General features: G+C 40.7%; 1 long non-coding RNA gene and 1 pseudogene across 1 annotated transcript in view; both read right to left on the bottom strand.

The window, feature by feature from the left end:
- Positions 1-744: 744 nt before the first annotated feature.
- LOC118675565 lies at positions 745-3881 on the bottom strand (annotated as a pseudogene).
- Positions 3882-10176: 6295 nt separating this feature from the next.
- LOC118676780 overlaps positions 10177-14096 on the bottom strand; it is a 30373-nt gene continuing 26453 nt past the window's right edge. The window contains exon 3 of the long non-coding RNA XR_004974220.1: positions 10177-10952. This is a non-coding gene — a long non-coding RNA (uncharacterized LOC118676780). The remainder of the gene's footprint in view (positions 10953-14096) is intronic.

A 14096-nucleotide genomic window follows, 5' to 3' on the forward strand; every position in this document is an offset into this window, starting at 1 on the left:
CTATATTAATAAAAGCATAATATGCTAATTAGACCAGACATCCTTCTGGATGTCCTTCCAGATTACCTTCTGGACAAAACCAGGGCTTCGAGGGAAGCCTAGGTCCCAGGTGCCAAAAGGAAGCCAGTGCCAGCAGCTGGGGGAAGGAAGGCGTACTCTTGCATGAATTTTGTGGATCGGGCCTCTAGTTACTAATAATATTAACTATGGCCTTTGGGTGATAATGATGTGTCAGGGTAGGCTCATTGATTGCAACAAAGACACACTCTTGTGGGTGATGGTGAGTGTTGAGAATGGGTGTGGCTGTGCATGTGTGGGGCAGAGTGTGCACAGGAAATCTCCATACCTGCCCCTAAGTTTTCTTCTTTGTTTGTTTGGGTATTTTTTGTTTGTTTGTTTTTTAAGATAGAAAGATTTTCTTTATTAATGACCGCCACCATATTTCTTTAGATACAGGAGTTTTGAACTCAAATACTCAGGAGAAAACAAGTTAAGATTGCATTATCCTGCAGCTCATTACCAGTAACATATTGCAAAGCAAGAGAGCTTGGAAGGAGGGTGGAAGGCAAGGGGAGTGATGGCGGGAAGATAAAAGGAATTAAGTTGATCAAGTGGATTTCTTTTTTCCTTTTTAATTCTTGGGAACTATCAAGTCCTTGCAAGCACAGCTCATTTCTGCAGATTATTTTCCAAACGTGTGCAAAATGGAGAATCCCTTGAAAACCTGAAAAGGTGCAACATTAAAAGCTACAATTATCCTGTAGCAAGTGTTCCAGCCTTCAGTTGCCAGCCACTTCCTCTTCCTGTTCCCAAGAGTTAGCGGGATGAAAACGTCTTCTCTGGAATGGTTTTCATTTCTTTCTTCTCAGCATCTGGGTATGCGCGGTTCAGCACCTTGAGGAGGTTGGATGTTTTTGCCCACATACATGTGTGAATATAGGTCTTAGAGCACTTGATGTGGTAGTGCAGGTAGTCCCGGAACGTGTGATCAGTTGATGGAGTTGTCTGGAGCGCTGGCCTTGGTGTGGCGAGGAACAGCATGAAGGGAATGTAGCCAATGTTGTCACCCACAGCAGCATCGGTGCCTTTCAGCTCCAGAGGCTAAAGAGGACCTGTGGGGCCGTATGGTTGGCTCTGTGTCCTTCTTTGAACTCCTGCATGAACACCTTTCCAAAGACCACATCGCCGTCACCCTTAAACACTGTGCTGAAGACTACCATGACTCTGTCCTTTTTAGACTCCACATACATGGTCTCATCGTCCCTATAATGGATAACTGTCCTGTTCTTTCCTTCCTTGCCCTCTTCTTGGAACTGGAAGTATTTCTCAAAAACAGAGACAAAGCAATTTCGTTTCAACATGCCAGCCTGATGCACCTGGAACCCTTGGGTGCAGGCAGAGTTTCATGGTCATATAGCAAAGAGGCATTGTATCCTGATTCTGGATTTACCAAGAAGCTCCCATACACTCTCTTTAGTAACTCATCAGCACCGTGTGCCTGAAGTTCCTTGTAAAATTTCAAAGAAATACTGACCATCACTTTTGTCTCCATTAGGATTTAAAATATGATAGAGGGCCCTAACTGGTTTGGCTCAGTGGATAGAGCATCGGCCTGAGGACTGAAGGGTCCCAGGTTCAATTCCTGTCAGGGGCATGTACCTTGGTTGCAGGCACATCCCCAGTAGGGAGTGTGCAGGAGGCAGCTGATCGATGTTTCTCTCTCATCAATGTTTCTAACTCTCTATCCCTCTCCATCTCCCTTCCTCAAAAAAAAAAAAAAATCAATAAAATGTATTGTTTTAAATAAATAAATAAATAAATAAATAAATAAATAAATAAATAAATAAAATATGATAGAGGACCCCATCAAAATCTGCAAATGTTACCCGTGCTGCTCCTGGTTTGTTTCCGGCGGCCACATTCTCAAGCTTGAGCATGAGCATCTCCTTGACGATGCAGTTGCTCACCTCCAGCCGAATCAAGGTGGTGGCTGGCCCCCGATGCCTGAACCGCTTGTGGAACCACCTCACCCACAAGCCCTGCCCCTAAGTTTTGCTATGAACCCAACTCTGCTCTAAAAATTAGTATTACTTTTTAATTATCATAAAAAAAAAGAATTTAAAAAAAAAACAATTAAAAGGACCCTAGATCATCACTGTCCAATAGGACTTTGGGGATGAGAGAAATGCTATGCATCTACACTTTCCAACCTAGTAGTCTCTAGGACTCTGTAGCTAGTATTTAAAATGCAGTTATTATGACTGAGAAACTGAATTTTTAATTTTGTTTAATGTTATATTTTATTTTAAATTGACAACCTCATGTGGATAGTGACTTCCCTAGTGGACAACACAGCTCTAGAAGGCTCACTCAGTAGAAAACAAGTCATGGCTTGAGTCTTGATTCAAAATATGTAATAGAAAAATAAATTTTCAACTGAAATTATAATTTAATTTTAACAGACCAAATATTTAACGGGTTTTCTGAAGGAGCTACTTTAGGAACAAAGGTAAAAATCATCATAGGATCATCAATCTTTTAAAAAGTCTGTATTCTAAAATGTTATGTCTATAATTTAAAATATTTTAAAATAAAATGATTTTAAAAAATAAACTACAGTATTTCTCATTCAATACTAAAATCTGCTAAGGAAAAAAAAGGCAACAAAATATTGTAAAAATGATTATCAGGTTGCTCCATGATTATTTTAGGAAGGAAAAGTACAATTGAAAAAATATTCATTTCACACCATTGTTATTACTTGCCCCTGATTTTAAGAATAAGATGATAGAAAAGGCCTTTGTCTAGCACTTTGCAATTTGCATTCTTGTGCCTTGATAGACATAACAGTGAGTTGATTTTGTCAGGTGTAAACAGTGTGTTCACACTTCCAAGAGAAGTGTGCCTTCATTATTATTCAACATTTAATTAAGTCATAACACTGAAGAGATCTGGTAGTGAGTTTTAGCACATGCAGAGCTTGAGCCTGTAAACCATACTCCAGCAGATTCTCTGGTCTTGATAGTAATGAGCCCAGTGGAAACAACCCAGGATCAGTGGTCAAATACAGTTAGACACAACTGGACAGTGGATCTACCAGTCTATGTGTGACCACTGGGAAGTCACATCTCCTAAATCTCAGTTTTCTTATCTCAAAAATGGGAATAATAATACTGATTTAACACTAAGTCATCCTGGAAGGAAGAGCCGGCACATAGAAAACAAATAACAAATGCCTATTCATTAGTCTAATTATGACAATAAGATTGACTTAGACTACTTCAAATTATAAAAGCTGTGGGACAGTTACTAGCCCGGTTCCAACACACTCCTTAGCCATATCTGGATGGATAGGATCCTATCATCCAGGTTTTGGAGATTTTTAACTACTTATCATATAGAACAAGGAGTCCCTTTCATGCACCTTGTTCATTTCTTGACAATTAAGACATTGCTATTTTTAACAAAGTGAATAAAGTAACCCCTTCGTTACAACAGTCTTTCCAATGCTTACAAACATACTGTTTCTATCCCTCAGATGTTGCCAGACACTAGGTTTTCTTTTGGAAGAGAGATCAATGAGAGCAGAAGTGAACACAAAGTCATAGATTCTAAAAAATGTTAAGCCAAAGAGACCTTAGAGACCATCTCATCTCAACGTCTAATTTTGTTTTTTGGAACTTAGGCCCTAGGAGTGTTAACTGCCTATGCCAAATATCAGAAAAATTATATTCCAATGCTCTTCCTGTCCTACAACATTGCATCAAACATTGACATGAGCGCTGGCCGGTGTAGCTAAATGGTTAGAGCCAGCTTGTGCACCGAAGTGTGGCAGGTTCAATTCCCCAGTCAAGGGCACATACCTGGGGTTGCAGGTTCATTCTGTACCCCAGGTCAGGGGCAAGTACAGGAGGCAACCAATTGACGTATCTCTCTCACATCGATGTTTCTCTCTCCCTTCCTCCCTCTCTTCCCTCCATCCCACTCTCTCGAAAAAATGAATGGAAAAAATATCTTCCAGTGAGGGTTAACCCAAAAAATTTGACAGCAATATTTACTTAGCACTCAGAGGTTCTATGCATAAGGTGATGATATTAATAATTAAATTATAATAAACTAGAGGCCTGATGCACAGATTCTTACACCCAGTGACTCCCTTGGCCTGGCCTGCACCCTCTCACAATCTGGGACCCCTCAGGGAATGTCGGACTACCCGTTTCGGCCCAATCCCCACAGGCCAGGCTGAGGGACCCCCCCACTAGTGCACGAATCCATGCACTGGGCCTCTAGTATGCATATAAGATCTTTGGTTAATCCCTTCCCGCCCTCCCTTCTCCCCATTTCCCTCTGAAATTCATCAGTCTGTTCTATGTTTCCATGCCTGTGCATTGAGCGTCTGCCCCCTGGTGGTGAGTCCATGTCATAGCTACTGGTCAAACGGTTGAATGGTCGAACGGTCAGCTGGTCGCTTAGGTTTTTATATATATAGACTAGAGGCCCAGTGCATGAAATTCCTGCATAGGTGCGGTCCCCTAAGCCTGGCCAGCAATCAAACTGTGAGCGTCTGGTATGGAAGGGCAGGTCCCAGATTACCTCTGGGCCCTGGGCAGCACCTGGGCCTCCAGGCCCCCACACACCCTCCTCCACCTGAGTCATGGCACCCAAGTTCCCATACAGAGATGCAGTGAGTATGGCCACATAGCGCAGGCAAAGGCACAGCATGGGCCTCTGGGCCACACAGCAGTGCCACAGGGAAGCCAGGGGGGCAGCACACTCTCTCCCGGCCGGCCTTGCAGACTGGCTCTTGCGTGAACCCACAGGGAGCCCGACCGGTCCCTGTGGTCACGGTGGCTGTGGTCCAACTCACCCAGAAGACACTGCATGGGTGCGAGGCGGGCTCCTCACTGGTGCCTGACACCTGAGTACAGGGGCTTCCCCGGCACATGAGCCCTGGCATCCTGGGGGAGGGTAGCAGGAGGAGTGAGAGCGAGCTTGGAGGACACCCCACATTTTCACTGCACCTCTGTCCCAGTCACCCCCGCCCCAGATAGCTGGTGAGAGGTTGCAGTGTGTCACCAACACCCTCCATGTTCCACGCCATCCCCTGGTGGTCAACGCACATCATAGCAAGCGGTTGAACTGGTCTCTCAGTTGAACTCCAGGTCAAGTGACCACCCAAGTTGACAATTTGCATATTAGGCTTTTATTATATAGGATGATAATGTGTATCCAAAAATTAATACCAACCACTGTTCTTACTAAGATTATACTTAACCTTTTTAAACCTTTATTTATTTTTTTCCCCCATAGGATGTAAGTGAATGTCCTATGTCAATCATTTGGATGAAAACATGGAAGAATGTAAAAAGCATACAAAAAGGAAGAATGATATATCACCTGCCGGATGTTAAAAGACAAAGTCAAAGTCTGAGATTGTATTGCTTCAGTTTTCCAACAAATTATTTAGAAACTACACTCAGGTCCCTTTATACTTATCCTATATAGTAAAGAGGTAATATGAAAATTGACCATCACACCATCATATAAGATGGCCGCCCCCATGTGGTCCAAGATGGCTGCCACAAGATGGCTGGCAGGGGAGGGCAGCTGGGGGTGATTGGGCCAGCAGGGGAGCAGTTAGATGTCAATCAGGCTGGCAGGGGAGTGGTTAGGGGGTGATCAGGCTGGCAAGCAGAAGCAGTTAGGGGCAATCAGGCAGGCAGGCAGGAGAGCGGTTGGGAGCCAGCAGTTCCAGATTGTGAGAAGAATGTCCAACTGCCGTTTTAGGCCTGATCTCTGTGGGATCAGGCCTAAACCGGCAGTCGGACATCCCCTGAGGGTTCCCAGATTGGAGAGGGTGCAGGCTGGGCTAAGGGACACCTTCCCCACCCCCACCCAGTGCACAAATTTCATTCACCGGGCCTCTAGTATTCAATATAAATTTAAACCCTTATGGTCCTGCTGTAAATCTGAGTTCCTTCCACTAAGCAAGCTTGTTCCCAAGAAATCATAGAAGAAAAAAAGTCAAAAATCAATTATTTTCTTACTTGTAAACATCTCTAGTGAAAATAAGTTTAAGAGAATGTTGAAAGCCAATGGCTAAAATACATTTCAGATATTACAAATGATATTGTCTTATCTATTTGCCAATGTTTCCCATGACCAACTCAATTGAACTGGCTGTCCATTCATCTTCTGCTGGGTAAACAAGAATTTCATGTGTGGCTGTATTAGTCCCGCTGACAGGCTTTGAGTCTTTCCCTATCTTTACTACCCGTTCTCAGTGGTAACACGTTCCACAGTATTCAGATCACATTGGAAATCTCATTCTCCTTTTCTGATATCTATTGCAAAGTTCCAAGTACCTAAAATGTTGGGCCACCATCCTGGAGAGTGGGAAGAGGCCAAGCTTTCAAATCAGACAGACCTTTGAAACTAGACTCCCTCAACTATTAGCTGAATAAATGTGTCTTCCCTTGTAAAGCACATGTTTTATGTCACAGAGTAATTGGAAAATTAAGTGAGATAATACATGTAAACCATAGCACAATATGTGAAAGACAGTGCCTGGAGAAATGGCAAATATCATGATCATCTTCGCAACAACTGAGAAGAATGATAATATTGTCAACGTGTTTTTTAAAGGAAGAAAATCAGATTTCTTTCAAGCCAAAGGGCTTTCAAGCCCAGTGAGATGAGTGGTACTTTGAGAAGCAGGAGCTACCACTACATGAAGGGTACAGCGAGGAGAAAGAAAAGTTCAAGGGGAGGGAGGGTGAAGTTTACCAGGAAGAGTTGGATGTGCGTCCTCAAGCATCAGGGCTTGAATTGTCTCCTGAAATACAGCTCAGTCTTGACATGCATGAAGGAGTAGGAAGGTCATTCCAAACAGACATAGCTGTGACAAAGCAAACTATTTCAATGCAAGCACATCTGGTGGGCCTGGGTAACGCAGGACAGAGTGATTTGGTTAATAATCATGATTGGAAACTGGGTGGAATCCAGGCTGGGCAAGCCCTGAACATCAGGCTGAGAAGTTCACGTTCATCTTACAGTAAATGGGAAAGCACTGAACTTTGCTCAGCAGCAGAGAAATATATCCACAGTGGCAGACTAGGAAGGTTCAGAGGCAGGGAAATGTGAATGTAGGTCTGGGAGGAGAGGTCATAGAGACGAGGATAACAGAGTTTTCCCCACACATCACGGGCTGGGCCAGTGTGCTATGTCCACTCTGATTTAATACACCGGAGTTGAAACAGGACAGTTTCATAATGTACAAATCACATGCTTTCTATTTGTCCACTGAATGGAGAAAATGAGAGACTGATGGTGCAGGCCTTTTTCAGGTCACACACATTGAGAATGAGGCTGGGAAGGAGCATTGGCCAGGAAGACGCCAAGCATTCAGCAAGGTGTCACTAAAAGCTGGGTTAAGCAGCCTGAAGTAGGATTATAAATAAGGATTGAGGTCCTCATAATGGATAAGGCAGGTGCATCCCAGGCAGGGATGAGGGCAAGGAAGAAGGAAATTCAAGGTCAGGAATGGGACAGCCATAAGAAAGTTTGTTTGATACAACAAAGGGAAAAAGTTAATTTTTTGAGGTTACTTGGTCTTTCTTTATACTCTCTACCCCTAGGGTGATTGTTCGAAGTATAAAACACAAAGGCCCATCAAGGCAGACAAATAAAAGGAACTTGTTGTTTGTCTAGAAAAGAAATAAATCACTATTGAAAGAAACCAAGGCAGATGGCAATACAAGATGAGCACCTATTACACTATGCTTGGCACTTGGTGTTTATTATCTCCTAATCTTCAAACTAATTCTTCAAGTTGTTACTGTTATTAGAAAATAGATTCATAAAAGTTGTAAAGTAAGCTGCTCAAGGAGAATAAATGGTCACATCCGATGCCAGGGAAGTTTTGAACTGGGAACTTGCAAGGCAGTTTGGTAAAAACACCGTGAGAAAAGCCCAGGCCTGCAGATGTGAGTGATTAGCCCTTCACTAAGGGAGAGTGGCTGGCATGGAAAAAGACACAAACATGAGTGACACTACACAGCAGTGGTGATCGGGACTTGGTAGACATGGAGGGGTCAGCCTACCAGCCTGGGAGAGTGCTTCTAACACTTCCAGAAAGAGAGGACTCCGAAGCCAGCCTGGGTTTTAGCCAAAGACAATGAACTGGGTTTTAGATGTGTTGATCTGACTGGGGGTGGGGGGAGGGGGGGGGATCAGTAGGCAGGGAACAGCTGGGTAAAGAAATCCTGACAGGTGGGTGGGAATAAGAAACCGAAGTCCAGAAGAAAGGCTGAGCCCTAACATGTGGCTTTGGAATCGCTGGGCCATATGGCAATTCAGCAGCATTTCTACGGTTTCCTATGTGGGAGAGCACTGTCTATATTGGCTTCAAGAGCAGACTGACATCTTGCCAACCTTCAGAAAACATGCAAGAATTCTCTCTGCCACCACCTCTGTGACTAGCCCTAGAAACACACACATACACACACACACACACACACACACACACACACAATTTAGGGTTTTCAGTTAATGGCCCTTCTACACAAACTCAAAGCAAATGGCATGTTATTTAGCTTCAAATGTGCCAAGTTAAAATGCTATGAAATCATGTGGGCTTTGACTTTTTAATGTTATTCAATCGATGTCATTAAAACAGAGAATTTAGTCTTTTCGTTATTCCCTTGTAAGTTCTGCCGTCTGTCTGTCTGAAAAATGAAGAGCACTCATTTATGTCGCCTAACCAACTTATTTGGGGGAACATTAGATGGGTTAAAGACAGCAAAACCCAAGTTTCCACGTGCATGTGGGGAGAAGAAGAAAGTGCATGTCAAGAGTGAATAATGCCCTGCCACTCAGCCAGAGCCCTGCCTCCACTGACTGTGCAGTCTGGCTGATGCAGGAGTGAAGACAGATCCTTTCTCTCCTTCTCCAGCGTGCCAGCCATGCTTAACACCCTAACACTTCATTAACATGCTAATGTGTGACGATTATTTTGTGCAAGTACCACTGTATATGATTTTGAAAGGCTCTATCAACCACAGCTAGAATGCAGGGACCTAAGTGCTAACTCACCATTATTAATAAGAAAACAATATACTGCTCAAAAGGCGCGCGCGCGCGCGCATGTGTTTGTGTGTGTGTGTGTGTGTGTGTGTGTGTGTGTGTGTGTGTGTTATCTGTCCTATGGCTTTTGTAGGTCAACCATTCTTTCTGTGAGCATCAGTGAGAAAAAAAGCTGATTTCTCAGGATACATAAGCCAACTGTAACATTTATTCTACCAGGGGGGAATAATACACTAAATGTTAAGATGTCAGAGATAAATAGCTATTATGGGCATGGATTGTTGGCAAAAGTAATAAACTAGGAATCAGAAACCTGATTTCAATTTGAGGTTCTCTCATTGTCTCCCTCTGCAACCCTGAGTGAGTCATTTATTCACTGGGGACTATTTTCTTATTTATAGTATGTTGGGGTAACTATGATTTCTTAAAATTTCTTCTTGCACAAATACCCATGATCAAAGGATATTATTATGATAACAAATTGCTAAACCCTTGACTTCTATAACCACTTTAGAATACTTTTCCAGGTTGTTTTTATTATTTATCTTCATCTTCTATTGACTCCAAGTATTAGCAAGAATACCTATATCTCTAAGGAGAATAATTCAAACTGTAATAAGGCTCATAGAAGATGATAGAATAACTGGAGAGACAGTGAAAGTTCCTGCATGGAACAACTTACTAAAAATATGTTAGTTTTTCAGTTTTAATTTATAAATTTAATATAATCCTTGTTAAAATTTCAGTTGAATTTTGTGGAACTTAATAAATTTTTCAAAATTCATGTGTAAGATAAAAGTTCACATTACTTTTGAAAATTAAAAACCAATAAGGACTTACTTTGCTTAGATATTGATATACACAACCAAGCTTTATTAACAAAATAGCATGAACTATGGCAAAGAATGAAGAGACCAATGGAGCACAAGAGTGGTACCAACTTGTTGGGGAAACAGGATACCACATGGAAACACAGAACTGGGCTGCTACCTACCACCATATATACATATGGGGTCCAGGTTGATCAAATACCTAAATAAGAAAGATGTTAATATAATAGATAATAAAAACAAATTTTGTAACAGAGGGACAGAAAATAATTTATTTTACAAAGCTCTCAAAGTAAAATATTGATAAATTGAATTACATAAAAATTAAGATTTCTGTTCACACACACACACACAAAAAGACATAATGGGCAAAGTTAAAGTAAAGTGACAGGCTAACAAGCTACTTGTCTAAAACCAGCTGGCAACTATCTAGAATATTCAAAGAACTTCTGTAAATCAATAAAAATAAATAAATACACTCCCAGTGGACAAATATGCAATGAATTTGAAGGGGAATTTACAGGAGGGAAAAATCCGAAAGACAGCAAGCATATAAAAAGCTGACCAAATTCATCAGTAGTCAGATAAAAGTAAAATGAAACTAAAAAATATTATTTTATACCCATTAGACAGAAATGAGAAAAATTAGAAAACTTAATGCCAAATATCAGCAAGAGGTTGGTATACAAACACTCATACTGCTGGCGGGGGGGCGGGAGGTGTGAACTGGTGAATCCTTCTGGTGGTAATCTGAGAGGACTTCTGAAATTAGACTGTTTATGGTATCTGAGTTGCATACATATGCTCTACAGCCTAGCAATTCTGTTAGTCTGGATCCTAAGTAAATGTCCTTTGGCATTTTCCAACAGGGGGCATGTCTAGGTTGTTCACAGAGCCTTGCTTGTGCTGAAACAATATGGAAGTCCTTCCATGGCAGAGAATATAAGTAAATTGTGTTCTAGGCACACTGTAACAGACCATGAGCAGCAATGGAGTAGATGTATATATAGCAATATCCATAGGCCTCAAAATATAATCCTGGGTAGAGAAAATAAAAACAAAAGAGGATATATAACACACATAAGTTAAAATGCAGGTACAATAAATCCAAAACATGAAACCGTATATTTTGTAAGAACATATTCACTGACAAGTGCATGTACTCTGAAAATGAGGTTCCTGAATGACCAGAACTGTGGATAAAAGGGAGGGTCTGAAGTCAGCACGCACACACACACACACACACACACACACACACACACACACAAGCAGGGCCCTATGAAAATTCATATTTCTATTATCTTGCATTTATGTAACATCAAACAAAAGTTCTACAAAACAACACATTCTTACTTCATACAATGCACTGTTTACATTTTCTATTTCCTTTTTTAAAAAAATGCTGGTCTCTATTTATAAAGGTGATTGTATAACCTACCAATGGGTTGCGACTTTCCATTTTAAAACACTGATCTAGGCAATAATAAGGGCATTATAGTGAGTTCCTGGAATAATAATAGTGCCATACACTCGTTAAAAATTCAAGCACATAAAGGAGAACTGAGAAAAAGACCCTCTGTGCTGCCTTCTCCAAGAAACACATCCAGAGGGAATTCCCACCAGTCGGCTGCTCCGCCTCACGTGATTCCGCCCTAAGTGGCACTTCCGGAGAGTGAACTTTTCACCCCTTCTTCAGCCCTGGCTTGTCAGACTAAGGCCAAAACTGAAGCAGGAAATGATATGCCACTTGCTAAAGCACAAAGAGGTATTTTAAAACATAAAGGAACATTTTAAACATTCCTGAAACACATTTGAATAACATGGAGATATAAGGAAATATGGGCTCTCTTGGAAATGGAAAGCTGGAAAATCTAAAAAGGGTAGCTCTAAGGAAAAAAATAAAACGAAAAATGTGGAAATAGGGTAGATTACACAGACTTCAAGAGAGCAGTAAACTATATTAGAGTAGATGGGGAAGCTACAGAAGAGAGTAGGAAAGCCCACGGGCTCCTCCCAATCTGCAGCTCAGTAAATACAAGTTAAAAAAAAATTCCTATTCCAAATCAACTGAAAACTGGCATTTGAGGACAGCTTTAGGTCCTCCTTATATCAGAAGATCTTACCAGAAAACACATTTATTGGGCCAATATGGAGAGTAGTCATTTTAAAGTATTTAAATAGAATTAGGCACTTCTGAGCTAAATGAAGAGAAAAAGTATAATAAAGATCATTATTATGGCACTGAACGTTGTGCCTTTATAGCTATGCCCAAGCAGAGCGATGAGAATGTGTGGATGGGGTTAGAGACAGCACACCATTCCCTCTCTGCAGACACCAAGGCAGCAGCATTAAAGCCCCATCACACCACTGGGAGCAATGTTCCTTGGAGGGCAACTTTTGAGAAGGGCTAACCAGGAACTGGGTGTATGAGCTTGTGTTTGAAGTGAGCCTCTCTACCTAGGGTTATAATCAACTACTTATAAAACAGAATTAAGTTAGGTGCTATTCAAATTTTTTTTAAAAACCCACATATTTCTAAAAATTGCTAGGTTACAGAGAATCCATATGACAAAAGGAATCCAGAGAAGGAATATAATTAGTATAATGAGAGGAATGACTTCTGGATTATGAGGTAGAAAAAGGTAGAGAGAGAGATGAGCTGGCTGTACAGGTAAGTTGAGGGGGAAGGGGCAGAAAGCCAATACACTATATAGCAGGTACATTAAAGAGATGGGCTCAGAGGAACCATGAAGTTGTTCAAGTATACTACCAGTTACTGGTCCTTTAACTCACAGGTATTCATAAACTGCCAAAGTACACCTATTATGTTAAAGAGAATGACCAGCTACTTTCAATTTTGATGAAAACATGGCAAAAGAACATTAAGAGTGAAAACTAGCATTTCTTGAAAAGGCTCTTTAGCGCACACAACTGCCAATTCTTACAACAATTCTGCAAGGTAAATGATATCCCCTCGTACAGATGAAGAAACAGACTATCATAGATGCTAACAAAAGTCCTCAGAGTTACACAGGGATGAGTAAGTGGCAGAGCCAAGATTTCTTCCAAGACGTTCTTACTTCCAAATGGCTTTACACTAAGTGTGATGATTCGGCAGCTCAATTAAGTGAGAACTAAAGAATTTCTTCTATTTAAAAAGAGTAGAACGGGTTAAGTTCTGAAAATCGCCTAGTTTTGATTATTTTACTATGGTTATTCAAGATACAATCATGGGGGAAGCTAGGAGAAGGCTACATGAGAACTCTATTCACTTTTGTGCTTTCTTGTGACCTAAACTTACTTTTAAGGAAATTTTTTTAAAAATAAGGGGAATGAACTTTTTGGAAGCTTACCTCACTCCTTTTCCTTTGGAGATAAATGTATGATATATTAGAGATATGTCTTAAACATACCTATATATCTCTGATGTATTCCAAATATAAATATATATCTGAGATATACAGGAGATAAGTATATATTTCTTCTGAAAATATATAGATATACTCATAATTATGTATTTCATAAGTACCGCGCGCTAACCGATTGCGCCACTGGAGCTCCCATAATTATGTATTTTAAAAGGTTAATTCTCAGTTGTTTTCAGCGACCTAAATAGCACAAGAAATAAAATAATGGCTGCCTTCTATTCTCATTCAACTTTAATAAACTTTCACTAAATACATATTCCTACATGGTATTGTACTATTTTGCCTATTCAAGTTTATCTCCTCCAACACTCAAGGTTTTCACTGTGTACCATGTTTATATATGGGAACTAGGTAAACAGAGCTACCATTTATATTTAAGTTGAACATCATGAGAATAAAATGTCTAGCTGATATGAAAAAGATTGTTTGATAAGAATATTTACTTTTTTTCTAAGAATGGCTAAACCACTTTTTCCCCAATAAATAAGATAATTTTGAAACAGCTATCATTTGTAGAGTGACTTTTATTGTGTCATTAAATTCATGTACTATCCCAACACTATTAAATAAAAATTAATATGTCCATTTCACATATAAGGAAAGCTAGACAGATTAATTTGCAGAAGTTACACAACTATCTATCTATATATAAAGAGCCAGTGTCCGTAACATCCAAAATGACCAAAGGCTTGCACGAATTCCAGGCTGCGTGGGCAGCATGCCGAGTGGGCTGAACTGCTGACCTCTCGGGGAG

This window comes from Myotis myotis, unplaced genomic scaffold (genome assembly GCF_014108235.1).
Source record: "Myotis myotis isolate mMyoMyo1 unplaced genomic scaffold, mMyoMyo1.p scaffold_m19_p_2, whole genome shotgun sequence".
Taxonomy (NCBI): domain Eukaryota; kingdom Metazoa; phylum Chordata; class Mammalia; order Chiroptera; family Vespertilionidae; genus Myotis; species Myotis myotis.